This window comes from Danio rerio, chromosome 11, assembly GCF_052040795.2.
Source record: "Danio rerio strain M-AB ecotype USA chromosome 11, GRCz13ab, whole genome shotgun sequence".
Lineage (NCBI taxonomy): Eukaryota > Metazoa > Chordata > Actinopteri > Cypriniformes > Danionidae > Danio > Danio rerio.
The window spans coordinates 44,322,498-44,350,155 of record NC_141031.1 but is presented as its reverse complement, the minus strand read 5'-3'; the positions used below and the strand labels follow the sequence as shown (position 1 = coordinate 44,350,155).

General features: G+C 38.3%; 1 protein-coding gene across 4 annotated transcripts in view; it reads right to left on the bottom strand.

Moving 5' to 3' along the window:
- Positions 1-27,658, bottom strand: part of kcnab2a (potassium voltage-gated channel subfamily A regulatory beta subunit 2a) — a 241,743-nt gene that overhangs the window by 195,330 nt on the left and 18,755 nt on the right. The window lies entirely within an intron of this gene.

Sequence of the window (27,658 nt, the reverse complement as noted above, 5' to 3'; positions counted from 1 at the left end):
TACAAAATAAAGCTTAGATTTGATAGGGGAGACCCACAGAACCATCAAGATTTTTATACTCCGTTCAAGTCCAGGGCTCAACAATAAGGACTGCCCGCTGGCCCGGGGCCAGTGTGCAAGACGCTCGGGACAGTATACAGAATGGTTACTGGTCCGATCGGGGCTAGTGCTGCCTTGTCACCAAAATTTAATTTAGCTGACTGTCAATTGCATGCTTTTATGCCCAGACGTGTTTCAGAACTTGTTTGCCCAGTAAGCGTGGTTTGTGCGGCTAATATGATTATTATGTTGATGGATCAAGCAAGTACAAGAAGTGAAATGCATTTTAAAGCTAGATTTACAAATAAATGAAAAATAAAAATATTGACAGTATTATAGACTGATGTAATGAGCCGGTTTATAAAATTAGGAATTTTGGTTGGTTATAAACAAAAAAAAAAAAAAAACATAAAATTGTCAACTAAATAATTCAACTAAACCACACATTAAACCATTCACTTTATTTAATCTAATCAGTATTGTATTTAAATTAAATCATTTTTAAATTGTCAGTTGTATTTAAAGAAAAGTTATGCCAAATAACTAAATGGCTAACTTTTTTGGTGGGGCCAGAGAAAATTTTGGCAGGGCAAGTAAAAATCTGAACCACTTGCCCAATCGGGCCAGTAGAAAAAAAATCCCTAGCGTTAAACCCAGAAGTCTGTAAAGAAAATTACACCTGAGCAATTCACTTTATTCATTCGTCTTTAAGCTGCCAATATATATACATAATTCTAATTATTTTATTTTTTTGATTACATAAATACAGCCTTGGCGAGCATAAGAAATGTCTTTAAATAGCAATAAAAGTTCACTGTGGTTTCAAAACAGGCCAAAGACAAATAATTAATCATTTAAATCAGGTCAAATTGTATGCTTCTAATATACTTCAAACCACAGACATAGAAAGAGAGCGTAATAGAGGGAGAAAGAGGGAGAGACACCTGTGCCCTTGGGGAAAGGCCAGTGTGTCAGTACAAATGTGTGTGTAAAGAGAAAACCCATCACTCCTTATGTGCATCTGTGCATCGCATACACCTGAAAACACCTCTGGCTACATCAAACCAACATGCCCTGTCAAAACATTTAGGTCATCAAATCACTAGGTGGACTTACACCGATGCAGGAAAACACTAGTCACTCTTAGAGAGCAGACAAATCATCAATACATCCTCCACACATGTACTGCACATGCACTTCTAAACATAAATAGAGCAGAGCCGGATAACGTAACAACAGGATGGTGGAGAAAAACAGGGCCTGTTTGTGCAATTAAACGTCAGAATCTTTCAAACGTAGTGCTGCTAAATAATTCAGTCGTGTTTTGTTTTTGTTGTGTCCTTCCTGTTGGTAGCTGTTGTGTGAGCAGTAACTGATTAAATCTTCCCCCAGGATGCTGAAATACCATTCTGAAGACTGCCGCTGCTAACCGAGGGAGAAAACGCTGCGAGAATGGTCCAGAATTACTAATGAAACGTGGCGCAAATGCAGCATGCTGTGCTGAGTGCTGTAAGCATACCGAAAAACACACCCCCAGAAAACGGCTGCCTGCAGCAGCTGCCCTGCACACACACACACACACACACACACTCACGCTCAGAGGAAGGGGAAGGAGGAGAGGTGAGCAAAGAAAACTGCAGTTGAAAAGAGATTAGAGGAAAGAGCTGAGTAGGCATAGCCATTCAAACAGTGATGAAGGTAGAAGAGATGCGAGACAGCTTTACCCTCAGCTGGAGAACAACAGACATTTCTTGACATTCGAGAGCAACACTAAACCAGATCATTAATGTGAAATAGAAGCAGTGTAAATTAGGGCTGTGCAATGAATCGAAATTCTGTTTCGATTTCGATAGGGTATATGCCGAGCTAGTGCTGTTCCCATGCTGATACACTTCCGGTGACCTGTTATTGTGAACTTTTTCCCATTTTATGCGGTTCCTTATACAGCATCTATGTTGTAATGTCATTAAAATACATTCAGTTAAATAAACTTTAGCATTTATTTAGTTGCTCAAGCGTAAAACGAGACAAAACGCTGTTTACTCGCACGCGCCCGTCAGAATCGGCAGGCTAACGCAGAAGCTCCATTGAATATACTGGGGTAAAATAAATGCTCATATTATAAAGATATGACGGAGGAGATGTAATTTAATGCAGTGCTTCTTGTACAATCTGAGACCCACTTTAAATCGGATATCACTCAGCTAGTGGAGATCGCTGATTTTTAAAGAAAACAGACCTTAAACGCACCGGATTTTGCAATGGCATTCAATTTGCCGGAAGCGCTTAACCCAGGTTAATGGCAAATTAAAAGTCCTATTAGCATGCTTCGGCATATTCCTCATTGTAGCTTCTAACGATTATGAAAAACCATTAATGAAGATAAATGATTATTGCATCATTTTAGGGCTGCTCGATTTTGGAAAAAATCATAATCACGATTATTTGGCCAACGATTATCAGTTGAAGTCAAAATTATTAGTGCTCCTGAGAATTTTGCTTTTTTAAATAAATATTTCCCAAATTATGTTAAACAGTGCAAGGAATTTTAACAGTATTTCCTCTAATATTTTTTTTTCTTCTGGAGAAAGTCTTATTTGTTTTATTTTAGCTAGAATAAAAGCAGGTTTAAATATTTTGAAACCCATTTTAAGGTCAATATTATTAGCCCCCTTAAGCAATATATTTTTTGATTGTCTGCAGAAGAAACTACTGTTATACAATGACTTGCCTAATTCCTCTAATTAAGCCTTTGAATTGCACTTTAATCTGAATGCTTGTATTTTGAAAAACATCTAGTAAAATGTTATGTGCTGTCATCATAGCAAAGATAAAACAAATCAGTAATTAGAAATGAGATATCAAAACTATTATGTTCAGAAATAAGTAAAAAAAAAAAAAAAATTTTCCATTAAACGGAAATTTCAGTTCTCGTCGTTTGATTAATGATAAAACAGGCAGCAGCGTTTCACACTGTCACTTTAATGGTTTCTCTTTCACGTGTCTTTTAATTCTCAACTCGTTTGTTTATTACACAAATGAGGGTTAATATGAATAATCACTAATCGCCGCGTTTTGACACCTGTTTGACCATTAAAGTGCTCACGTTAGGGTTACTTAAATGTCTGCGCTTCTCTGCTCGTCTCAGTGTGTGAATGAGACCGAATGTTGACCGCGTGCTTATGTGTGTGCGCGTGTTGCACACACACATAAGCACGCGGTCTTTCGCGCTTTTGGTATATGATGCAATAATCGTTTATCTCGATTAATGGTTTTTCATAATCGTTGGAAGCCATAATCGAAATCGAAATCAGATTTTTGATTAATTGCACAGCCCTAGACCGCCCCCTTTAAGTTGTTCACATTTCGTCATCTTATAGAATTATAAGGTTCTATCTGCGTTCTAAATGATTTTTAGAAATTGAGCTTCAAAGTTTTTGGATTCCATATAGCAAACAACACGTGTTTAACAGTTCTCTTTCATACATTAACATGACAGACAGAGACCCTAAGGGTTCTCTAAATGTAAATGATCAAAGTTCTCTGACATTTGCAAGTTGGAGTAAATAAACCACTGGTAAATGCAGAAAGAACCTTCTCATTCTGAAAAGTCATTTTCCATTTGGAACTATAAGGTTCTATCTGGCAGATCATTCATTGAAGCATTACTTTTCAAGAAATACAATCAAAAAATGTATAAGTTGGTGTGGTAACAATATGCTGATGCTTGAGAAAATAACATTTTAGCTTTCTATAACATTTATTTCATGTTTTACGATGAATATCTTTTTTGTTCAAATTAAGCATGCAAGGCTGTGCTAAATATTTGTTTTCAGTGTAGATGTTAATTTGATCAAATTAATATGTTAATATTTATTCAATTGTATGATTTATATGAATTATTAAATTATATTTATTAAACTGTATTTGCCCTTTGAGACTTAATATTAAATTTAAAGACTTTAAAAGAAACAATGACTAAATGAGTTGAATAAACACTGAAAAGTGTTTCACTGGCTATATGTAAACAAATAAATATATTTCACATTTAATATATCATTTTTTTAATATTCATTTCTTTTTCAAAAATGTTAAATTTAACTTATTATCTCAATATTGGCGACGCGGTGGCTCAGTGGGCAGCACAATCGCCTCATAGAAAGTCGCTGCTTCGAACCTCGACTGTGTCAGTTGGCATTTCTGTGTAGAGTTTGCATTTTTTCCCTGTGTTGGTGTGGGTTTCCTCCGGGTGCTCCGTTTTCCCCCACAAGTCCAAAGACATGCGGTACAGGTGAATTAGGTAAGCTAAACTTAGTGTATGCCATTGTGTATGGGTGTTTCCCAGTGATTTTGTGTGATTTTGTCTTTCTGGTGTTTCCCGCTGTCAATGGAGCAGTCTGGCGAAATGACAAAGAAAACTGATCCTCGTGCGTGCATTAAAAAAGCTGATTGGCGCACAGAAAGAACCGCACAGAGCTAAGCTAGAGTTTGACTTAGTAGATAAAACCTGTTTTATTTTTTAAATAAAAAGTCTTAAAATTTAAACTAATAAAAAACATCACAATGTAAATAAGTAGTTATTTAATAAGAATATGTGAATAACTCAATTTTGACAAAAATGTCAGCCTTATAATTCTATGGTGACGATTTGTTGCTCTGCAAAGCACAATTTCACGTGAACATCACTAAAAGCCTGTACTGTAATGTAACTCTTCATTCATTGATGTACATTCGAATCATTCATGTTTTTAAAAGCGCGAAAGAGATCGCATGCTGTTGCGCGTGTGTGCACTCCGCCTCAGAAACGAGCAGAGCACACACTCTCAGAAAAAAAGGTACAAAATTGTACCTTTTAGGGTACAAATGGCCCGTCACTGGGGTGGTACCCTTAAGGGTACAAATTTGTACCTCTATTTAAAGGTACAAAATTGTACCTTCTACATTTGTACCCTTTAAGGGACAATTTTGTACCACCACCGAAGGTACAAAAATGTACCTTTTTGTATTATATAGCATTTTCAGGGTACTGACCCAGGCATTTTGATCCTTTGGTGACTGCATGCACAAATAAATAAATAAAATATTTCGGTTCGCAGATGTCCATTTTTATTTATTAATGTAGAAATATTTCATTACAACTCACAACTGAATGTGTTAAGAAATAAAATTACACAGTAAATATAAAGCAGACATGTAAAACAGTAAAAAGAACAATTTAGAAAACAAATAAAAATTGTTCACTCACTGTACAGTATATAATCTACCCTTAATACAAAGACCACAAGAATACTGTTTAAGATTTATAAAACATTACACAGGCTACATCAAGTACTTCACTTTATAAAGTCCAAAGTATTTGTCTTGAGTCAAAATACCCAGTCATAATAAATAATTTGTCATCAAAATTTTCTCTGAATTTCAGAATGAAGGCAATGTTTCTCTATAAATTGCTTCAACAGTGCAGAAAACCAAATACATCAGTAGCCTCTTCCTCAACACCAGTAGATTACTCCTCATCATCCTCAAGTGGAGTTGTAATTTGTTGTAACACAATATGTGTTTATGCTTTTGATAAACGTGACATGTAAAGCACTCATATCTGGAAAATGTTCTTTGATAGTCATTAGGACCACAAGTTATTTAAAAATTTGCTTTATGCATGAATGATAGCAGTGTGCTGGATTAACTTGATGATTGTGATTATCCCAAGAGCATGTAGAGAAACAAAAAACAAGGTTGATCACTCTGGTAACTGGAGTAGATCGAGGCTCGTCACCGTCCACCGTTCATTCAAAACATTCCACTGCAGAAACATCAAGGTGTTCTTCTAATAAGATGGATATGTCAAAAATTTATATTCATCCACATCATTTGCCCGGCCAATCTCAATCCCATCAACTCTGAAGGCTGCCGTGACTCGTCTTGTTAACACAGTTGTCCAGTCGGAGGCCTCCTCCTGTACTTGAACTGTTGGATGTGGTGAAGATGATTCACTGTAAATGACAAAGCAATAATTACATTAATATCAGTCACTCTATCACTGATGAAGAGAAAATCAACATGCATAGAAAGTAAAATAATTAATATTCACCGATTTAAAAAAAAAAGTATCACAGATTAAAAGACTGATATAAATTTCATTCATTCATTCAATTTCTTTTCGGCTTAGTCCCTTTATTAATCTGGGGTCGCCACAGTGGAATGAACCCCCAACTTATCCAGCATATGTTTTATGCAGCAGATACCCTTCTAGCTGCAACCCAGTATTACGAAACATCCAGACACACTTATTCACACACACATTTATACACTACAGACAAATAAGCTTACCAAATTTAGCTATAGCGCATGTCTTTGGACTTGTGGGGAAACCGGAGCACTTGGAGGAAACCCTCACGAACACTGGAAGAATATGCAAACTCCTCACACAAACGCCAACTGATCCAGCCGAGGCTCGAACCAGCGACCTTCTTGCTGTAAGGTGACAGCACTACCCACTGCGTCATCCTAATATAAAGAATATCAAGCATTATAAAATGCATTTATCACAGCATATACTAAACAGAAAACAACATACGCACCGGAGCACAACGAAATGTTGAAGTGTCTCGCTTAACAAGGCTGGCAACATGAGAAGTGCTGCTGTAAAATCAATTCCTGGAACATAAGATGTGGCATACAAACAAATATGAAGGAATCCATACAAAGCTAGAATTTAATAATATTAATCAAGTGGAGAAAGTTTAGAAAGAGTACCTTAGAGTCAGGTCCATAGCATTCTTAAGTTGATCTATCGTCTTTCAATGAAAACCTAGAAAATAATTTTAAACACGTGGGTGTACATTTATTGTTGTTTCTAAGTAAAAACCTACAAATTTAAAATAGTATGTAAGCCATTAAAACCATGGTATAGATAATGAGACATACTTACATCTTGTAACTGAGCCATGCTTTCATATGACGTGCCTTCATTGGTCTGATGCTGTTAGCCTGCATTCTGTTGTTCAATCTTGTCCTGAAATACAATTGGAAACTTCATAAACTTCAGGAAAGCAATAAGATAAAGCAATAACTATTTATTTATAGTATTTTATTTATATATAAGTATAACGTTAAACGATAGTCAAGCACCAACAATTCTGGACATGAGAGTTTGTGGACACTCCTCAACATTAATGTAACTTAGACACTGAAACGAAGATATGTACAAGCATACACACGCCACGTTTGTAACTAGCCACGTTTACATAATCAGTCGCTTTGCCGGTGACAAAATTGTGATTTTTCTTCACAAAATGGCGGTGTATATAACCGTCTAAAATTACATTTCCGCGGTCAACCGTGGCTAGAAAATGGCCTCAAAATATAAAACATTATCGATAATTACAAATTCCAGTATAAATAACAAAAGGTTTTATATCAAGGTATATGAAGACTTTAGTCGCGCCAGCTCCGGGCCACACCGCACATTACTCACGGCCCGATTCCGGTGCACGGTTACGGCAGCGTCGGCTCGCTTCTGCCGTCGCATCTGGCCGAGTAACGTTACAGCAGACGGACTCGGGCAGGCGAGAATCTAGCCGCAACTGGCCCAAGTGTATTTTGCTATCTGGGTTGCGATTATATTCCGCCGTGGCAACACTTATTAATAAAGCAGTAACGTTAACGTAACGTAACATATAAGGCGCGAATACGTAACGTAGGCGATAAAGGGAACTTTTACACCGAGAAAACTAACAGCATATAGTACTTACCTTCTATAACGTTATGTCCCTCGGTGACTTCGATATCACGTTGTATTAACTTCTTTAATAAGCTGCAGACATCTTAGCAAACTCCATCCTGCAGGCCAACGTAACGTTACACCAGCCAGCCCGGAGCACAAAGCGGGGGAAAGCCGAGACCAGAGAGTCAGACAAAATCAACAGAACACGGCTTCACATGTAAAAATGAGACTGAAAATATATCTTTAATACATTCTTACCTGAAAAGTGTGGACTCCAAAATAGACTTTTCTTTGAAAAGCGTGCGAAGTTCTGTGTAAACAGCCAGCATACTCGACCGACCGCCTCAGTAACAAACACTGCTATAACGTCTCAACAAGCCAAATTCTTAAAGAGACAGCAACATCACCACCTGTATGAAGATGCTGTCACTCTGCATGGTTCTTATTCTACATCCCATATATACTATAGGGACTTAAACAGTAAGCAAAGACCAGTATTTACGTTTTTAATGATTAAAATTACATTTAATTATAAATTAAATTATTAACATTTTTGAGAAAAAATGTAATTTAAATACATGAAAAAAAATTAATTATTAAAATATTTAATTCAATCAATTTATTTATTTATTATATTTTTAAATTATGTATTTTAGTATTAATGTTTAGTATTAATACATTTAAATTAGTGTTATATAGTGTCTTGATCTTATCATGAGCTGAGGGTACAATTTTGTTCCTATAGGGAAACAAAATATATAATTGTACCTTTAAAGGTGCCAAATTGGTCCTTTATGGTACAATTTTGTATCCAAATGTGCTATAAAAGGTACAAAAATGTTCCTTTCAAACCTAAATCTGGACATTTGTACCTTTATAGCCCATTTGGGTACAAAATTGTACCCTAAGGACCAATATGGGACCTTTAAAAGGTACAATTTTATATTTTGTAACAAAATTGTACCCTCATTGTACCTTTTTTTCTGAGAGTGCATACATCTAGGGCTGCACGATTCTGGCAAAAACGTGAATCATGGCTTTTTTTTTTTTTTTGCTTTAAATCGAGATCACGATTTTCTCATGATTCTGTGAATATAAAATAAAGGATAATATTATTAGCAATATTATTATTGTTAATTCTCAAACATGTGGTAAAACTACAATAATAATATTAGGCCTATGTGTAGGTCTACTGTTGCTTGAAATGCTAAATTTAGTAGCGGACGTCGAAATCCACGGCATATTAGTCTGACGAGGATGCCGGCTCTCTTTCCTCTTCTCCAGCTGCTTTGTTAAACATAATTTGGGAAATATTTAATTTTGGAAAAATGTAAATAAGGGCTGAATTATTTTCAATTCAACTGTATATCGTATTGAATAATCGTGATTACAATTATGACCAAAATAATCGTGATCATGATAATATTCGAGCAGCTCTAGTGTAAATGCAATACCCTATGCCTTCAGATATTACACATTAGCAGACATTGCTCGCAATAAGGTTTGTTTTGCAATCCACCAAGGACTCGAATGCATTATGATTAATGTAATGTAGGTTTCCATCATCTCACAAATGAGCTCTTTCCTTTAGGACACTGAAGGCAAAATGAAACATCAATTAAAAGGAAGAAAAGCAAAAGTCCATTGACTGATCATAACAGAAGCTTTAAAAGCGTGCATTCGGTCATCATAAAGATGAAAAGAATCATAGTAGGTTAATTTGTAATTGATTTAAACATATCTTGGACGGACGCCGGGAGATATATTGCAAAAATAAACATGGAATTTGATACTTTAACTGCTTCTCATTTCAGATGCTATATCCTCTGAAGGATGCAGACTTTAAAGGTGAGTCCTTCAAAGTCAACACAAGACAAAATGAGATGATCTAGCCGACAGAGGACAGATCTCGTCACAGCTGCCGTTAATAAGCGGTAATAACATTTGTAATGACTTTAGTTGTTTTTAAAACTTACTTTCAGTGATCTGAAGGCAAAACAAGGTTTACAAAAAGCGGGAAATATATTTCCTTTAATCCATACATGCCCTCACAGCAAGAAGGTCGCTGGTTCGAGTCTCGATTGGGTCAGTTGGCTTTTCTGTGTGGAGTTTGCATGTTCTCTCCATGTTGGCGTGGGTTTCCTCTGGGTGCTCCGGTTTCCCCCACAGTTCAATTAGAAGCTTTATAGGTGAATTCAATAAACTAAATTGGTCGCAGTGTATGGGTGCGTTTGTGAATGTTAAGCCGCTTTTCCACTATCGTGCTGAATCGTTCTTTAAACAGAACTGTTCCATTCCGTGCCAAACCGGGCCAGACAGCACGGATACGGTTTCATTTTCCACTGTCGTGCTGCGACAAAGCTCTTTAAAACATTACACAAAACGCATCAGTAGTTGCCTTGGTAACGCAATGTAAACGGCTCCCTTTGTTCAATTAAAGTTAAATAAGAGCCGAAACTATTTATTTATTTTTTTCATAAAAGCAAAAGCAACCATGTGACTAAACACTGTTATGCCGCTCTATCATATAGGGGTGCTAAATATAAGTACATGTGCACCCTTATTTATTCATATGTTGCGCAGCTCTGGCTAAATTTTATTTGGAGGGAAAATTACCAAAATGTAACGTGATGATTGAAAATAATTGGAGGGGAAATAAATAATATTTAAAATCTCTGAACATAACAGAAAAATAAACAATGATAAGACAACAATAATAGTGCATTTGCATTATAGTGGCAGAAATATAATTTTGGACAGGCCTTGTCAAAGGTGAGCGGGCACTTTCACTAATAAAAACACAGCACTTAAATTATTTCATTTTAAACAATTATTTAAATTACACTGCGTTTTTATATAAAAAGTTGATAATGATATAAAATATACTACATTTTGATGGTAAAATGAAACCAATTAAGCGATGGCTGTTATTTATTTTACTATTCAAACATTAAATAACGAATGCAGCAAGTGAAAAAAAAAACGAATATGAAAATATATCGCAGGATTTAAAGCATATAAAGCACTATTATATTTAGCAAAATGATGCTCTATTATCTTTTTATTTTGATCATTTTATTTTTATTATTATAATTATTTTTGTGTTCATAATTAACTAACAAGTTGTAGGCGAATTATTGCTAGACGTTTTAGAAAATATTTGCGTAGCTATATTAAAGATCACCACAAAAAAAAAAACACAGAAACATGTTACATGCCTCATAAATGTCATATAACTTATGTATAATTGAATCATATAATTGCCTATAGCTGAAATAATAAAAATTGCTCATTTTATTTTTATAAAACATTTGTGAAAACGTATTGATATTTTTTTAAGTAAAAGCAATACTGACATTTAAGAATCCATATTTATTTAATTATTTCATTCTTTTGACTTGTTTATTAGTGCATATGCTATAATATAAATCATACAACAGTACCTTGGACAGTTACAGTGCCGCTCCGTAAAGCTTTCAAGCAAAGTCTTTTGGACGGCCGACATTACAACACGAACATGCCGTCCTTCAGGTGGTCTCGCCGGTATTAACAAGCTGTCCTGGCTTTGAATTAAAAAGTGCAATTATTTCCTCGTTGTTAAAAGAGTCTGCAATTTCGTGTTCCATGGATATAGTGATGTTGTTGTGGAATTTGGACATCGACGATGCAAAGCGTGACTTTATTCGCTTTATTCGATGCGCAGCAGGAAAAAAAGTCAGCAGCGCAAGTCGCTTGCATGTCTCTCCCGGATCAGAGCGAGTTTTGTGCTGTGGAATACAGCGCTGCGTGCAATAAACTCACATTCAGGCAAGCGATGTAGGTCTGTATTCAAGTCAATAAAATAATAACTTTAATGAATAAAATATCTTCGTAAGAATGTGATGAGTTATTCACTTCTCTTCCAGAGATTGCTCTATGGTTTTAAAATCCTTTTCAAATATCGTTTAGACCTGGATCATTATTTTATATTAAATGTACTGTAGTTTATTGAGGATGTCTGATGACTAGCGCGCTTCTGCTGAGCCAGCTGTGGTAGCTTAGCAACCGAGTCGCGACGTCAACACACAGAATCTATCAGCACAGTTCAGCACGGTTGTCTAACCGTGCCGAAAATTCCGGGCCAAGAACGGTTTGTAATCGTGCCGCGCCGTTCCAGGCTCAGTGGAGAAACAACCGTAACCGTACCGAAGTGTTCTTAGAACGGTTTGGCACGATAGTGGAAAAGCAGCTTTAGTGTATGGGTGCGTTTGTGAATGTTAGTGTATGGGTGCGTTTGTGAATGTTAGTGTATGGGTGCGTTTGTGAATGTTAGTGTATGGGTGCGTTTGTGAATGTTAGTGTATGGGTGCGTTTGTGAATGTTAGTGTATGGGTGCGTTTGTGAATGTTAGTGTATGGGTGCGTTTGTGAATGTTAGTGTATGGGTGCGTTTGTGAATGTTAGTGTATGGGTGCGTTTGTGAATGTTAGTGTATGGGTGCGTTTGTGAATGTTAGTGTATGGGTGCGTTTGTGAATGTTAGTGTATGGGTGCGTTTGTGGATGGATGGATGGATGGATGGATGGATGGATGGATGGATGGATGGATGGATGGATGGATGGATGGATGGATGGATGGATGGATAATGAAAGTTTTAAATACAGTCGGATGGATGGATGGTTTAAAGACAGGCAGATGGATGGATGTTTGGTTAGTTGGATGAATAGACTGATAGATAATGAAAGATTTAAATACAGGCAGATGGATGGATGGATGGATTAAAGACCAGCAGATGCATGGATGAAAGTATGGATGGATGTTTGGTTGGATGAACGAACTGATAGTTAATAAAAGATTTACATACAGGCAGATGGATGATGGATGGATTTAAAGACAGGCAGATGGATGGATGTTTGGTTGGACTGATAGGTAATGAAAGATTTAATTACAGGCAGATGGATGGATGGATGGATGGATGGATGCATGGATGGATGGATGGATGGATGAACTGATTGAAGATTTAATTACAGGCACATGGATGGATGGATTGATGGATGGATGGATTTAAAAACAGGCGGATGGATGAATGGATGGATGGGAGGATGGATGGATGGATGGATGAATGGATGGACTGATAGGTAATGAAAGATTTAAATACAGGCTGATGGATGGGTGGATGGATGGATGATTTAAAGACAGGCAGATGGATGGATGGATGGAAGGAAGGGTGGATGGATGTTTGGTTGGTTAGATGGACTGATAGGTAATGAAATATTTAAATACAGGCTGATGGATGGATGGATGGATGATTTAAAGACGGACAGATGGATGGATGGATGGATGTTTGGTTGGTTGGATGGACTGAAAGGTAGTGAAAGATTAAAATACAGGCAGATGGATAGGTAGATGGATGGATCAATCAATTAATCTATCTATCTATAAAGACAACTTGATATTGGATGTTAGTTTGTTGAAATTCAGTATCACATATGTGATCAGGCTTGAATGCTAATACATGGGAAAATGGCATTATTATAAATAGTAACAACAAAAACCCACACCATACACTCACGTTCACATCACAGACGAGAACACATTACTATACACATTCTATACACTTGACCCCAACTGAAGTGACACATTGTGTTGGTCGCTCTGCCTGAAGGAGCCATCCAGCATCTATATATAACATCCATAAACACATGAACAAAAACACAGGCCATCTGTCTAATTACATACATGTCCACACATGTGACTCAGATCTGTGCTGTTTTCAATGCAATTGCCCGAAGGACCTTAGTTTCCTGACTGCTCTTTAAAAAAAAAAAAGGCAATCTTCACACTTAATCAACATCTCGCAATATGCTCTGGAAAAAAACTAAACAGGCAACACACAACATATGCAAACACTGAACAGGAGCTTCAGGAGCAGTAAGCAAAAGCTCACATTTTAAGAGTTCGTGGTTTATGCTGGGGGTTTTGTATGGAGACACCTATGAGTGATTGCGCAACACTTTGAACAGAAGTCAGCTGTGGTTCTACACACAACAGAAGAGCAGATTGTGTGGGCTGAAGCAAACTAATGTAAAGGTCTGTGTGTGCGCGCATAATAATGTCACTGAAGATACTATGTGGATTAATGCTATTGTAAAAAAATATGTACAGAGATGAATATGGCCACTGTGTAAATACACAGTATAGTTACAATCTTATTGCCACATTAGATCATTATGATAAAATAATATATGCATTCAGTGGTTTTCTGAAGATGAATACCCAAAAATAAAACAACTGGAATAACTTTAGCGGTCGCGATCGTCTGATATCACATGAAGCAGGAGATCGTGAGCACATATGATGACGTGTGCAGGTGCTGTAGTGCTGTCCCATTTTTTAGGGGTACATTTTAAAGCCCTTCCTCTTAACCCTCGGTTGTAAGGGCCAAGGAGAAGGGGTAGGGGTACAAAAACAGAATTAAATGTATGAAGTTTGTTACTTTATGAAAAATACATTTATGGATTGCATCAAACAAAAATGAAGCATTGCAGTAAGAAATATGTTTTTATATGCATGTCAATTTAATAAATAATATTTCTGCAACAAAACAAACGAAAGATTAAAATAAATCATTCAGTTCAATTCTGGAAGCTGCAAAACAGTCATCAGTAACTCAATAGAAAAATAACATCTCAAGAAGGAACGGACAAAAGAAAGTAGAGTCTCACTTCTATCAATTTTAAAAGTTTTGGTTTGGGTTTGTGTCATTTTAGGGTGCTTTCACACCTGCACTTTTGTTTCGGAGCATGTCTCGATTGCCCAGTTAGCGCGGTTCGTTTGGCATATGTGAACAGGGCAATCGCGCTCTGTTCCGCGCCAAAGTAATTGCTCCGAGACCGCCTGGGTGAGGTGGTCTCGGCTCGATTGAAACAAACCCTGGAGCGGTTCGATTACAGTGAGAAAGCGATCCGATCGCGGTTATATCACAGTGTTTTATGGATATGCAATAGGCATACGGCTATATGAAGAGAGAATTATGAGTAGGGCGGGAAGTTTTGCGAGTCTCCGGATGCCCGCAAACGAGTGATGATCTCCCGGTAATCTCGCGTCTCCCTCCCGGTCCTCAAATAGGCATCGTCGCACACCCTTCTCACCCCTCCCCACCGCATCTCTCCTCAGACATGTCATGCGCACCTTGTCAAACACCACCAAACCATCACCTCTCCTGACAGCTGAGCGGGACGCTGCAAAATAAACCCTGACACTCTGACCAATGTGAGGAGAGTTTACTCGCACGTGACTTGTTTTAGCTCTTTTGGTCCGATTAGAAACTTTGCAGTGTGAAAGCGAACCGCTCCAAAAGCAAAGAGCAACAATGTAACAATTGTAATCCCTGTTTCGGAACAACTGAATCGATTCACAGGTGTGAAAGCACCCTTAAATTCTCAGTCTCGTTATGAGCTGATTTTTATTTTTCTGTGTTTGTGGAATAAAGTAGGCGAGTCAGCCGTAACAATATACGAGCAGGCAGAGCAGGATTCTCGCAATGACCACCAGCGCAATACCGCTTTGTTATACGTCACAGATTCAGTTTAAACTTAGTAAGGGCGAGCTTCTTTGGCAATGATGTGTACAGTGTTAGATATTATATTTAGCAGACATTTGCACTGAACACGCAGTGATTGCAACGCATCGAGATTCGGCACATTACCTGGAAACACACGATTGATCTCAGCCGGTGGATCAACATAAACCACATGTCATAATCGATGTCATCTGCGCCTTTATTTGTACGTTTATGTAGGGTTGGCAGACCTGTGTACTTTTCACGCTTCAGCCGCTTGCAATTCCTGCGGTCAACAAAAGCTCCGTCATCAGACAGCGGAAGGCCTTGAGTGATTGACAGATTATATGAACCAATATAGCGGCGAAAAGACACATGTTTTTAGACAAAATCAAAACAGGTCTCACTACACCCATTATATTAGAGGTGGGAACATATACTGGTCTCATGGTTTGGTTCGGTTACGATTATCATGCCATCGATTCGGTGCAATTCGATTTCCCGGTGCATTGACGATGCTTTTCATACACCTTGTTATATTTTGGGGGGAGGTTATAACAAGCTATGGTATGAACACACAGACACACAGCACCACACCGTCTCTCATTCACACACATACACAAACATAGACAGCACCAAACAAACACACACACACTTTAGCCCTCGCAATATGTGTTTAGCCGGGAGAGCTCGCGATGAGCGGAGCGGAAAACAAATAATAATAAAAAAAAAAAACGAAAAAAAGAAGCACTTTTCTAACAGTCCCTTACTGAAAGCTCCGCTCCGCACGAGCTCTCTCGGCTAAACGCATATTGTGAGGGTTTAAAGGGAGCAGTGGTCGTAATGTCGAGCGAAAGAAAAAAAAAAGACAGCTGTGAAACATAACCAGCTTTGTCTTTTTGTAGGAAACACACTTTAGATCTTTTTAGGGTAAGAGGTTTTTGAGTTATTGCGGCTAAAACTGAATGTGTCAGGAATATCGAAAACAAAACCAACTGAACCGCGCTCATTTCTGGCGCCCCCTGGATGTACAGTGTTTGCCTACACTGCCTATGCCACGGGCTGGCCCTGAGTTGGCTCCCGAGTGTTGTAAATACCGGCACTCACCTCCCTCGCAACAGAGTGCGTAGGAGATAAATGACGTCAGTACATAATAACCGGTTATGATTATTACTGAACCGATACCGAATTGTCCGCGTCTGCATCACAGTGCACCGAAAAAACTATTAATTTTGACACCCCTACATAATATGCAGTCACACAAATGCTCCCAAATATATTACGAGGTCGGATAGATTAAATTTCAGACGCATATTTTTATCGAAACTCCAGAAATGGGTTTAAAACTCATATCACCGTTATTTAAAAAAAAAAGCTACCGCGGTCTATATTGATATCAAAATATTGTCCAGCCCTAATTCACATTTAAGCACATTTACATTCACACATTAAACATTTACGCAATTAAAAGTGCAAACAGACTGTCAATCAGCCAAGTAAACACTGCTGTTTGCAAATGCTGATATCACAATTGATACCAGTAAATATCCGGAAAATTTCCAGAACGACTTTACCGGTAGATTCAAAAAAGCGCTGTTCACACAGGCGAGGACGTTACGGAATTTTTCCGGAAAAGAGCATTCACACATCCATTCCAAAATACCGGTAAACTCTGACATCATTAACCAGAAATGAGCTCTAAACGGCTGCGCTTGTATTTGTAAACGCTTGACTACATTACAAACTCTGGATGGATCAGTGTTGTGAACAACTTCGATGAAAACATATAGAGACACACTTTCGCATGTCGAGATGTTCATGATGTGTGTATGTGTGTGTGCTGGCTCACCAGCTGCTTCATGGGCACACGCGACGCAGAGCTTGAAGGTAAACAAACAACGGCTTATCATAAGCATATTATCGATAATTATTAACACCGTTGGCATTAAGAAAAAAACATATAAATGTTATCTGACTAACATCTAGCAGCTAAAGGTGTCTGGAAAAATATTCAAAGGCTTTTATTTTTTATAAACCGCGCAGACGTGAATGCGTCTGACTGTTCTGATTGGCTGAAGTAGACGTCTCGCATCAGCATGTTCTAGACGTGTACGCACGCTTTCCGGCAATCTTCTGCATTCAAACAGCGCAGCATTCCGGCAAATTACCGGTATTGTTACAACTTCTCTTTCCGGAAAATTGCCAGAACGAATTTACTGGTATTTTCAAAAAGGGCCTGTTCACACATACACACATTGCCGGAAATTTTCCGGAAAGGTCTGTATGTGTGAAAGGGGCTAGTGACCAAATTCATCATTGGCATGTACTCTGCCCTCATTTCAGACAATCGAAAATAGTGACAACGTTTCTCTCACATGGCATATAATCTCTAGCGTGAATCAGCATTCTGTCAAACTGACCCCAGTATGATAGTTCTGTCAATAGTGGGTCAAATCAGGTAAAAGTGCATCATAATCCACTGCAACAAAACCATCAGCATCATTGACACTATACAATTTCCTGCTCACCTTTTAAAACGTGCATACTAGAGCAGAGGTGCCCTGCACACACACAAATACACACACATCAGAACATAAACAGAGACTGATCCAATTGGTGAGTTTAGTCACGCAGCAAAGCAGCGATTGGTTCGAGAGCGACTGCATAGCAGAGAAGCAGCTTTACTCAGCAATAGTCATCCTGTCTTGTGCCTCTCCGATTCTCCTCTCGACTATTTTTCTCAGCTCTTATGTGTGTGCGTGATTTTCTTTTCTCTACCTCTTTCTGCTCTTGTATTCTCACTCTGTTCTCTTTTGGCCTGAGGCTCACCCTGCAGCACACACACGTGATTGTCCGACGAGAGACCTGACCGACGGAATGTGACCGCGTTCTCTTTGACTGATACTGTTACAGAACAACATTTAGTCAACGACAGAACAGGACCTCTAAACAGCCTCTGGCTAGAGCTTCATTAAGAACAAAAATATGATGATGAATGCAAATACAGGTCACTGAAATACTGTAGCAGAAATAAATAACAAAACTTAAGGATTAGGACGGCACAATATATCATTTCAACATCGATATCGCAATGTGCAAATCTGCAGTATAGTCACGTCAAAGGATCTCAAACACATTCATTTGGGCAGAAGAAATTATAAAAGCATGGAGCCAGATCAGTCTAAAAAATAATACAATTACAAAATATAATTCATACATCCGCAACACAATTCACATTTACAAAATCCAATTTGTAAGTTCAGAACACAACTCATATCTTCAAAACACGATTCATGAATACACAAATAAAATTTGTAAATTTAATATGCAATTCATTCATTTACTTTTTGGCTTAGTCCCTTGATTAATCTGGGGTCACCACAGTGGAATGAACCGTCAACTTGATCTTTGAACTACAACCCATCAATGGGAAACCATACACACTCATTCACACACATACACTATGGACAATTTAGCCTACTCAATTCACCTGTACCCCATGTCTTTGGACTTGTGGGGAAAACCGGAGTAACCAGAGGAAACCCACGCAAACATGGGGAGAACCTGCAAACGCCTCACAGAAACGGCAACTGACCCAGCTGAGACTCAAACCAGCGGCTTTCTTGCTGTAAGGTGAACCTGATACCCACTGCACCACAGTGCAGTCAACGTGATTCATAAACACACAAATCCAATTCGTAAATTCACAACATAATTCGTAAATACACAATTTCAATTCGTAAATTCAAAACACGATTCATAAAGACAAAAAATCCAATTCGTAAATTCAAAACATAATTCGTAAATACACAAATCCATTTTGTTAATTCATAACATGATTCATAAATATAAAAAAAAAAAAATCCAACTAGTGACCCAAAAAGCGATTCGTAAATTCACAATTCCAATTGGTACATTCAAAACTTAATTCATAAATACACAAATCCAATTCGTAAATTTAAAACGTGACTCATAAATACACAAATCCAATTAATTTGGCGAAAAGATTTCTGATTTTTACTTGTGAATTCACAAATTGTCGGTTATATTTACGAGTTGTTTTTTGAATTTACAAACTGGATGTTGTAACTGAATTGTGCTGTGCATGGAGGAAGTTTATTATGTAATTGTACTGTTTTTGAGACTGATCTGATTCCATAATAAAGTTGCAACTTTAACCAAGATAATTTGTGTTAATTATATGTTCATTTGCATTTGATTTTTGAATTTCTGTATGTTGTCAATACTGTTAGACTCCACCAAAAACTATAAAGCGCTGTTTGATAACTTTTTATCTTAGTCCTATGGATTTGCTAAGATGTTGCTAGGTGGTTGCTAGGGTGTTCTGAATGGTTGCTAAGGTGTTGCTAAGGTGTTCGTGGCAGTTGCTAGGGTGTTATGGGTCGATGTTAAGACGTTGCTAGGCGGTTGCTAAGGTTTTCTAGGTCATTGCTCAAGTGTGGCTAGATGGTTGCTAGGGTGTTTGTAGGTTGCTAAGGTGTTGCTAGGGGGTTACTAGAGTGTTCTGAGTGGTTGCTAGGTGGTTGCTAAGGCGTTGCTAGGTGGTTGCTAGGTCATTGCTAAGTGGTTGTTAAGGTGTTGCTTGGCGGTTGCTAAGGTGTTGCTAGGCGGTTGCTAGGGTGTTCTAAGGGGTTGCTAAGCTGTTGTTAGATGGTTGCTAAGGCGTTGCTAAGGTGTTGCTAGGTGGTTGCTAAGGTGTTGCTATATGGTTGCTAGGGTGTTCTGAGCTGTTGCTAGGTGGTTGCTATGGCGTTGCTAGGTGGTTGCTAAGGTATTTTTAGGCGGTTGCTAGGGTGTTCTGAGCTGTTGCTAGGTGGTTGCTAAGGCATTCTGCAGGAGTGACCCTTCAATGATGGAAGCTCTGGTTCTTATAAAGCACTAAATTGATTCTATTTCATGAACAGATAATGGTTGCTAAAGTGTTGCTAGGCAGTTGCTAACATATATTAGCACGGTTCTAGTATGAATTAGCATGTGGCTAGTATGTTTCTAGCATGATTAGTATGTTTCTAGTATGGATTGGTATACTGCTAGTGTGAATTGGTGTGTCGTTAGTATGTTTAATGTAAAGTCAATGGCAGTTTTTTTTTAATATGGGAGTCTATAGGACAGTTGCTAGGGTGCCGTAAATGGTTGCTAGGGTGTGGCTGGTAAGTTGAAAGGTCATTATTGATTAGCAGATTGGTAGTCTGAGGTAAATGAGCCCAGCCCAAAACTTGTGGACAGTCTGGCGCAAAGTTATGACGTCACTAATTTTGGTCCAATGTTAAGTCAAAAGGACTTTTCTAAATTATCCGGAACAGTTTTGGGAAAACAATAAGTCGGATCAGTTGGAAAAGATATAGCAACTTAATTCAGTATGGTTTAGAGGTTTGGATTTAGTTTGGTGGTTGTAATATGGCCTCCTAAAAGGAGATGTGTTCTTAAAATAGTCTAGAGGAATAAGAATAAGTTTATGTAGAGCAGGGGTTCCCAAACTTTTCAGCACGCGACCCCTAAAATAACAATGCCAGTGACTCGCGACCCCCAATATCCTCTGAGGTGGTTATAAATACAGAAAACTTGCATTCAATGGCGCACACACACACCAATAGACCCAAGTTTATTCTTCGTTTATTTTTTTTTTATGTATGTCAGTGCTGTAAATGGGCGCGAAAGTTTAACCTGGTGTTATAAAATCAATCTGCTGCATCTGACGCTATTGCTGTCTTTAATATAATATATTTACCCCAGGGGTTGCAATCCAATAGAACAAGTAAATAAGCTACTATAGTAACTATAAACGACGGATAAAAAATGGTAATTCTTATGGCCTAATAATAATAAGTAGATTTTTGGAAATCACCAGGCGACCCCCCTTCATTGTTCCGCGACCCCTCAAGGGGTCCTGACCCCCACTTTGAGAACCACTGATGTAGAATAACAGTATGTTGGCTTTCTCAAGCCACCATAATTAACATGCCGATACACTTCTGCCTAAATAAAAAACATCCCTCATTCCCAACTAAAATTTGTATATATATAAAAAAAACGAAACCGTAGGCCAGAGGACAATTCAGCCATCTGACCAGTATCTGTTCATGAAATAGAATCAATTTAGTGCTTTATCAGAACCAGAGCTTCCATTATTGAAAGGTCACTCTTAGTGGACTGTGATGTATTATACTGGCAAAGATGCAGTGCTGATTAGAACAATCTGATAACATTGCTTGGCTTCAACAGCACAATCTAAATGGTCAAGATATTTGTTTGTATATGAAAAAAAAAAAGAGCAACCGACTATGCTTTAGCTGAACAGTAATGAGGGGAGAAAGGAGTCGTACATAATTAGCATATTCAGCTCTTTTGCATTATTTTCTATTTTTGCAATTATGCAGTGAAGGAACAATAACAGAGTTAACTCAACTGAACGCTTTGGTCGTAATAAGACAAGTTATCGTTTCCTTTTTTTAAATTAGATGCTAACTGTACCGTGATTTCCACTGAAACATGGCTCTAGGCAAATGAGGCTGGACATAATTAACGTGCTAGTTAGGATAGAAATAAACATGCAGATGTAGGTCAGAGAAAATTTGAAAAGACCCCAAACTCTAATGAAAAGCAAATGGCTTGGTTTGCACTGAAGCAGATGAATGATAGTATTGTTGTCTTTAATATAGCCAGGGAACAGGTGGAGGGATGATCTGTGTCCTGAACCCCTGGAGAGAAAGGTCTGTCTCACACTCATCATCACACAGGCTGTCTAAATCTCAGCCAATAGAAGCAGTGGAAACTGGGCACATTTACACACAGCATAAATCTGTATTCTGCGTGACTTCAAAGAATTTCCTGAGTCTCTTTTTCATTATTCACAAAACAAGCAGTACTCCATGTCACAATAATTAATACATTAACAAAAAATACAATCATTTTTGGTGACTTAATATACAGCGCATTCGGAAAGTATTCATAGAGCTTCACTTTTTCCACATTTTTTTATGTTGCAGCCTTATTCCAAAATGGATCAAATTAATTTTTTTCCTCAAAGATTTACACACAATCCCCTATAATGACAATGTAAAAAATGAGTTTTTAAAATTGTTGCGAATTTATTAAAATTAAAAAAGCTAAAAATAAAAAATAAAAATCACATGTACATCAGTATTCAAAGCCTTTGCCACTGATCTCAGGTACATTCTGTTTCCATTGATCATTCTTGAGACGTTTCAGGAGCTTCACTGAAGTTCTCCTGTGGTAAATTCAGTAGATTGGACATGATTTGAAAAGGCCTACAGCAGTCTATATAAGGTCCCAGGGTTGACAGTGCATGTCAAAGCACAAACCAAGCATGAAGACAAAGGGATTGTCTGTAGACCTCCGAGACAGGATTGTCTCTAGGCTGGGAAAGGTTACAGAAAATTTTCTGCTGCTCTGAAAGTTCCAATGAGCACAGTGGCCTCCATCATCCGTAAGTGGAAGATGTTTGGAACCACCAGGACTCTTCCTAGAGCTGGCCGGCTATCTTAGCTGAGTGATCGGGGCAGAAGGGCTTTAGTCAGGGAGGAGATCAATAACCTGATGGTAACTCTGTCTGAGCTCCAGCATTCTTCTGTGGAAAAAGGAGAACCTTACAGGCCAACCATCTGTGCAGCAATCTACCAATCAGGCCTGTATGGTAAAGTGGTCAGACTGAAGCCACTTCCCAACTGGAATTTGCCAGAAGGCATTTAAAGGACTACCAGACCATAAGAAAGAACTCTTTTGAGTGAATGCCAGGCATTATGTTTGGAGAAAACCAGGCACCACTTATCACCAGGCTAATACTAACTTTACAGTGAAGCATGTTGGTGGCAGCATCATGCTGTGGGGATGTTTTCCAGCAGAAGGAACTGGAAGACTAGTCAGGATAGAAGGAAAGATGAATGCAGCAATGTACAGAGACATCCTGAATAAAGACCTGCTTCAGAGTGCTCTTGACCTCAGACTGGGGCGACGGTTCATCTTCCAGCAGGACAATGACCCAAAGCACACCACCAAAACATCAATGGAGTGGCTTCACAACAACTCAGTGAATGTCCTTGAGTGGCCCAGCCAGAGCCCAGACCTAAATCCTATTGAACATCTCTGGAGAGATTTGAAAATGGCTGTACACCATCGCTTCCCATCCAACCTGATAGAGCTTGAGAGGTTCTGCAAAGAGAAATGGTCAACAACTCTCAAAGACAGGTGTGTCAAGCTTGTGGCATCATTTTCTAAAAGACTTAAGGCTGTAATTTCTGCCAAAGGTGCATCAACAAAGTATTGAGCAAAGGCTGTGAATACTGATGTACATGTGATCTTTAAGGTTTTTTTGTAATACATTTGCAACAATTTTGAAAACTCTTTTTTCACATTGTTATTATGGGGTATTGTGTGTAGAATGTTGAGGAAATAAATTAATTTAATCCATTTTGGAATAAAACTGTAACATAGGGCCTACTCACTCTATGCTATCTGAACCGTGCTCAGGCTCACTTTCCGGATTGTTTGAGAAGTGTGAGTGCGCTGAATTGGGCTCAGTTACGGTTCCCTTGGCAAGCCTTGGCCCGGTTGAAAGAGGTGTGCCCGAGTGCGGTTCATAATATTTATGATTGAAATATTTGACTGCATGTCCCTGCATGTCAAACGACATAACTAAAGAAATCTCCACTGTGCTGAGCGAGAGCGCTTCTGACCAGCGCAACAGATGACGCAAGCGTGCCCAGGCTCGAATGTAATGTGAGTGAGGGCCGTCGGGGGGAGACAGTAAGGGGGACAAGCATGCTTTGGCCCGGTTCTAGCCAACTGTACAGTGCGAGTACGCTCATACACAATGTGGAAAAAGTGAAGCGCTATTCTTTCTGGATGCACTGTATATTTTATAAATCTGATTCAGCCATGAAAATTTGGTGCATTACTAAGTGTCATTAATGGTATGATGTTAAAATAAGCAGAGCAAAGTTAAAATAAAATACCCATAAAATAGCAAAAAGTGCAAAGTGTATTTCAGCCCATCCAGGAATATGTCTGAGGCCATCTAAGCGAAGCCAACCTGATTTCACCAAGTAGCAGACGTTCTGGATTAACATCTACATTGATCCTGGAACAACATTTCAATCAGCCAATCAGAATTAAGGGATACATTTACCATTTATGTTAAGTTTAAGCTTACAGTTAGGTTTAAGCACTTCTGTCATCCAACTATTATTCCCCTCTGATTTTGGGAATAATTTACAGTTATGGTTGGGTTTAGGGGTAGGGAATAGGCATGGATAAATGTTCCAGGATCAACATAGATGTTAATCAAGATGGCATTGTACTTGGCAAAATCATGGCGTGCATCTATGAGAACACAAACACACACATTAAATACACATTTGATAAGACTATTTTATAATACCAACAGCAACCAAATAACAATGGCAAGTAACAAATCATTTAAGAAATGGAAAATTGCAATAAAAGCCCTTAAGTTAAGAAATAATTAGGGATCAGTCATCTATAATTATAGATTAACTAATTATAAGAAGTTTATTAGTTTAAGGGATTCATTTCAACAAAGCCAAGCATTAAATATGTCCTGACTCCTGACCTGCCTCAACTGTCCATTTCATTATAAAAGCAGTATATAATCAAAAATGCGTTGCCATTTAATCTTTGAATTATGTAACTACAACAAACAGTCTGACTTCCTATAATGAGTTTCATGTTAAAGTATTGTATCTCTGATTTCCTCTTTTTTTCTGTATTATTTTGCAATTTCTTCAAAAAAAAAAAAAAAAAAAAAAGACATTTTCATTATTACATTGGGCACTTGGTGAGTGTCCATTTCGGAACTTGTATAGTCCAAACGTACTAACGCTTTGGCAAAACGGCTGGGAGGTCTAAATAACAAAACATGCAAAGATTTACACACATTAACACACACCTGTGATGCAGACAGGTGTGATAAATGCCGCAGGTTACACAGATCTGCAAGTGCACACCTTCTCCCCGGTGAGACTCCCTAACATGACTAATGCGCCAAGACAGCAGCTCTGCATCTGCACCACAGGATGATTAGAGAAAACTGTTAAGGACTTCTCTCTGAGGATAACCTTAAATCTACATGCAGATCATCCTTCAAGTTTGCTTGAAAAACAGTCCTGCATCTTTTAAGGCATATAACATCTGCAGAAAAAAATGAAAGTAATATCTCTGCAAGATATTTAACTCTACATTTCATCCTATTGCATTCTCACCCAGTGTCTCAAGATCACATCGAACATCTAAATACCTCCCATCCTGTCTTTTTAAAATTATTATCAGGGCTGCAGCTTATATTAAGTACAAAGAAGAATGAGATGAACTTTGAGATGTTATAAAAAACATCTTTAAGGACTGTTTCCATGCATTAACACAGGGCTTCGTTGTCAACGCTTGACCGAGTGCGTGAAGTTGGGGCTGATGCAATTGTCAGCAGTGTCAGCCAATTAAATTAGTCCGTAATCGGCTACTATCTGAGCTGGGGTATATGCATAAAGCAATCTGATTGGCTGACGCTTCCATTGGCGTTTGAAAAGTTAAGAAATTCCCAAATTCTGCAGCGAGGAACGCCGCTGACAATAAAAACAGCCCCAGACTAATATCAGTGGTTCTTAACTGCAGTCCTGGAGACTCACTGCACATTTGTATCTTCCTTATTTAACACACCTGGTTCAGTTCACCAGCTTTTTATAAGAGCCAAACATAAAAAGCAGAGTGGTGGACCCAAATAACTAGGATTAAAAACCACAGCTAATGTAAAATATAATATTTATAATATTTTTCCCCTGCATGCCATGTGGATGGCACAATGTGAAATTCAACAGTACGAAAATTTATTCTGTAACTTCAATACGGAATTTGAAAAATATCGATATTCAATAGCATTTTCGATACTGTGAGTAACATATTGGCCTGTCCATGTCCTATCTTGTCGATTTGTTCACAAACCAAAAACCTTCTCGACCAAAATTGGTTGAAGAGTTTCAGCACTTACCACGGATAGAGAGGAGACAGGGCTGTGTACTGTAGTGCCCTCATATCCAGAGCAGGATCATACTGTTTTAAATATTCCAGCATTGATATTTCGTCACCTTGGAATTATAAGGTTCTATCTGCGTTCTGAAAGATTTTGAGATAATGAGCTTTAAAGTTTTTGCATTCCATAGCAAACAGTATGTGTTAATTAAAAATTCTTTATATGTAAACAAGTGGGCGAAGCAGTGGCGCAGTATGTAGTGCTGTCGGCTTACAGCAAGAAGGTCGCTGGGTTGCTGGTTCGAGCCTCGGCTCAGTTGGCGTTTCTGTGTGGAGTTTGCATGTTCTCCCTGCGTTTGCGTGGGTTTCCTCCGGGTGCTCCGGTTTCCCCCCCACAGTCCAAAGACATGCGGTACAGGTGAATTGTGTAGGCTAAATTGTCCTTAGTGTATGAGTCTGTGGATGTTTCCCAGAGATGGGTTGCGGCAGGAAGGGCATCCGCTGCGTAAAAAAAAACTTGCTGGATAAGTTGGCAGTTCATTCCGCTGTGGCGACCCCGGATTAATAAAGGGACTAAGCTGACAAGAAAATGAATGAATGAATGTAAACAACTTAAAAATAAACATCCCATAATGTAAATAAGCTGTTATTTAATACGAATATTTCAATAACCTAATTTTGACAAAAATGTCAGAGAACCAAATAATTCTAAGGTAACGATTAATCAAAATATCAATATTTTTGACAACACTACAGCCTAGACTGCAATAATTAGACTAATCAATAATAGTACAGACCTACTTAATATTTAGATTCATGCCGTGTTTCATACCACATCTGTTTACCCAAGCTAAAATCAACAAGAATTGTTTGCCCCTGACTGACAGTTTATTCTATAGGCCTATACTACAAAGGAAATATTACGACATCTGCCCTCATGAGCTATCTGTGCATCACACATGTAATGCGCTGCAGCAGTTTACCACCGCAAAGTTCAAAAAACAACACAAAGATCTTGCAAGCCTGATAGGGATCTCACAACACCAAAGTGATGGCCATCATATACAAAAGCTCCAACCTTTAGAGCGAGACACCTTCAATACTCCAGCTGGCTGCCTTTAAAAAAAAAAACTTACTGCACCAAATCCCTGCGACTTGCACCTTTTTACGTTCACCAGCCTCGGCCCAGTGCCCAGAGGCAGAGCGACACCATCCACACATACGACCTAGCAGGAAGATCCACTTCCTCTCAAGCAGACGCTACTCATAATGCCATGACAGCTCGCAGAAATCATAACACAGCCTCGTCTTCACATTACCTAGCACCTACTATAAA